This window comes from Dermacentor albipictus, chromosome 7, assembly GCF_038994185.2.
Source record: "Dermacentor albipictus isolate Rhodes 1998 colony chromosome 7, USDA_Dalb.pri_finalv2, whole genome shotgun sequence".
Taxonomy (NCBI): domain Eukaryota; kingdom Metazoa; phylum Arthropoda; class Arachnida; order Ixodida; family Ixodidae; genus Dermacentor; species Dermacentor albipictus.
This window is the reverse complement of record NC_091827.1, coordinates 92,592,575-92,596,532: the sequence shown is the minus strand read 5'-3', so window position 1 is coordinate 92,596,532 and position 3,958 is coordinate 92,592,575.

The window sequence follows — 3,958 nt, the reverse complement described above, 5'->3', positions numbered from 1 at the left end:
TTAATAAGGTTATACCTGATAATATACAGAAATTCTATTGCATTACTGAGAGGGTGGTAGGTCTTGTTGTGAAACCTAATAAGAGGTACCAATTAAAGGTCGTACAGGTCTATGGCCCCAAATCCAGTCATGATTACCAGGAAGTCGAAAGCTTCTATGAAGACGTGAAATCGGCGATGGGTAAAGTAAAAACAAAATAGACTATACTGATGGGCGACTTCAATACCATGGTAGGCAAAACGCACGCTGCAGAGAAGTCAGTGGGGGAATATGGCATAGGTTCTAGGAACAGTAGGGGACGGTTATTACTAGAGTTTGCATAACGGAATAAAATGCACATAATGAATACCTTCTTCCGCAAGCGGGATAGCCGAAAGTGGACGTGGAAGACGCCGAATGGCAAGACTAGAAATGAAATAGACTTCATAATCTGCGCTAACCCTGGCATCATACAAGATGTGGACGTGCTCGGCAAGGTGGGCTGCAGTGGCTATAGGGTGGCAAGAACTCGAATTAGCCTATACATGAGGAGGGATCGGAAGAAAATTGTGCATAAGAAGCCGATCAATGAGTTAGCGGTAAGAGGGAAAATAGAGAGAATTCCGGATCAAGCTACAGAACAGGTATTCGGCTTTAACTCAGGACCTTAGTATTGAACCAGTGAACGACAATCTTATGGGTATGATTAAGGAATGCAATAGAAGTCGGTGATAACTTCGCTAGACAGGATACCAGTTAGCTATCACAATAGACGACAGATCTGATTAAGAAACGCTAATGTATGAAAGCCTCTAACCCTACAGCTAGTTTAGAACTGGCAGAACTTGCCAAGTTAATCAGCGAGCGTACGCTAGCTGACATAAGGGAGTATAATATGGATAGAATTGAACATGGATAAAATTGACCGGAGGAAGCCTAAAAGCAGTGACGAAACTAGGAATAGGCAAGAATCAGATGTATGCGTTAAGAAACAAAGCCGGCAATATCATTACTAATATGGATGAGATAGTTGAAGTGGCTGAGGCGTTCTATGAAGAAGAGAGAATAGTCCAGAGGAATTTGACATCCCACAAGCAACGCCGGAAGCAGTAAAGGAAGCCTTAGGAACTACGCAAAGGGGGACGAAGCTGGGGAGGACCAGGTAAAAGCAGATTTGTTAAAAGATGGTGGCGGGATTTTTCTAAAAAAACTGGCCACCCTGTATACGCAATGCTGCATGACATCGAGGGTACCGGAGTCATGGGAGAACGCCAACATAATCCTAATTCACAAGAAAGGGGACGCCAACGACTCGAAAAAATATAGACCAATCAGCTTATTGTCCATCGCCTAGAAAGTATTTAGTAAGGTAATCGCAAATAAAATCAGGAACACCTTAGATTTCTCTCAACCAAAGGACCAGGCAGGATTTCTTAAAGCCTACTCAACAATAGACCATATTCACACTATCAATTAGGTGATAGAGAAGTATGGGGTAATATAACCAACCCTTTTACGTAGCTTACCTTGATTACGAGAAAGTGTCTGATTCAGTCGAAACCTCAGCAGTCCTGGACGCATTATGGAATCAGGGTGTAGACGAGCCGTATGTAAAAATGCTGAAAAATATCTATAGCGTCTCCACAGCCACCGTAGTCCTCCATAAAGAAAGCAACAAAATCCCAATAAAGAAAGGCATCAGGCAAGAAGATACAATCTGTCCAATGCTATTCAAAGCGTGTTTACAGGACGTATTCAGAGACCTGCATTGGGAAGAATTGAGGATCATAGTAAACGGGGAATACCATAGTACCTTCCGATTCGCTGATGATATTGCCTTGCTCAGTAACTCAAGGGACAAATTGCAATGCATGCTCACTGATCTGGGAAGGCAAAGCTTAAGGGGGGGATTAAGATTAATCTGCATAAAACTAAAGTAATGTTTAACAGTCTAGGAAGAGAACATCAGTTTACGATATAGAGCGAGGCACTGGAAGTGTTAAGATAATACATCTACTTAGGGCAGGTAGTGACCGCAGATCCGTATCATGAGACTGAAATAATCAGAAGAATAAGAATGGACTGGAGTGCGTTTGGGAGGCATTCTCAGATCATGAACAGCAGGTTGCCATTATCACTCAAGAGAAAAGTAACAGCTGTGTCTTACCAGTACTCACGTACGGGGCAGAAACCTGGAGGCTTACAAAAGGGTTCTACTTAAATTGAGGACGATGCAAAGAGCTATGGAAAGAAGAACACACGTACGTTGAAGAACGTACACAACACCAGAGAAATTCCCAAGTGTTGTGTACGCTGTCCCAAGCGCGGATCGCAACTACGTGTACATTGGCGAAACTAGTGTCATTGAAAGGCGTCTTAAACAGCGCAATTATGACGTCAAAAAAGAAGATGTGAAATCCAGTGCTTTGGCTGAGCATGCCGCTTCAAGCGGCCACGCAATCGATTGGGGGAAGGCACGTGTCCTTGCCAGGGAAAAAGGGCTATCTCGACGCCTTTATCTTGAGTCGCTCATGATTCAGACTACGCCACACACTCTGAACAGGAGCGATGGCAATCTGCCGTTAGTGTATGCGCGCTGCCTGCGTCACGTGTTCAAGACTATTTAAGCGAGCTGCTCGAACACCTTTGTTTATTTTACCTGTGAAAAAGCCTCCCGTGTGGGAGCCGAAACGTCTTCTTGTAAATCTTTGTTTGGTTGGTGAAGCGCCCCGGATTTTTGTTTAGCTTTTAACCATGTTTCATCCCGACCAGACAGGCTTACGTGAAACGCTGAACTTCAAGATTAAAAAAGCTATACATTTGCTTTATGCAGTGGCGTAGCTAGGTCGTCTGGCACACGGTGGCCATAGGCCTTCTGTCACCCCCCCCCCCCCCGCGGGTGTAGTCGGGTAAGTCGAAGATCTCAACAATTTCCGAGTGTCTTCACACGTATATGACAACCCCCCCCCCACCTACTGGCCCCTTGCACCCGGGGCACACGCCCCCCCCCCCCTCCAGTTGCTACGCTATTGGCTCTGTAAATCTAGCCTGACAGTGTTAAGTCGGTTCGTGCTAACAGCGTAATAATTGGGCTGATGTGTACATCTTGCAAAGATCTGCTTTAAACAGTGCAACACAGGACACATCAACAGAAGCACAAGGCAAAGCACTGTTAACTGTCAATTCTCGTGCAGTACTCTGTTCTGCGTTTTTTATTGTGCTGGGCCCCGCTTTTGACAGCTTTGTCCATGCATTTAGAACTCTGCAAGGTACTTACATTACTAATGCAGAAAAGATAATAATAATAATATTTGGGGTTTTACGCGCCAAAACCACTTTCTGATTATGAGGCACGCCGTAGTGGAGGACTCCGGAAATTTTCACCACCTGGGGTTCTTTAACGTGCACCTAAATCTAAGCACACAGGTGTTTTCGCATTTCGCCCCCATCGAAATGCGGCCGCCGTGGCCGGGATTCGATCCCGCGACCTCGTGCTCAGCAGCCCAACACCTAATGCAGAAAAGAGGCTACCTGCATAACAAATACAAATTCGCAAATTTGTGATCTAAAATAAATACCATATAATGTATTATTATATAACATATATAAATTTATGTCATACTTTTCTTTTTTTTCAGTTTTACCAAACATATAGATGTTATATTCGACCGAATTCACTCCCATCCCTCAGGGACAGCCCTGTCACCGCTGGCTTCTTTCTAATTTGTCTGTAGTAGGTGAGCGCAATTATGCCAATCTCCCAAAGTGGGTACATGCGAGTACTTCCGAAGGCTCTGGATCTACATCTACATAAGCCCTTAATCTTTTATTATCACAGGGCTGGTCTAGCGCCCTCGTTTCTGAGCCCGGCGTGTGCAGAAGATGAGACTATAAATCATTTTTTGTTATTCCGTACCTGTTTTTCTTCTTTGACCAAAAACCATTTCAGAATCAATGTTTACGCAAATTGGTCTATTGT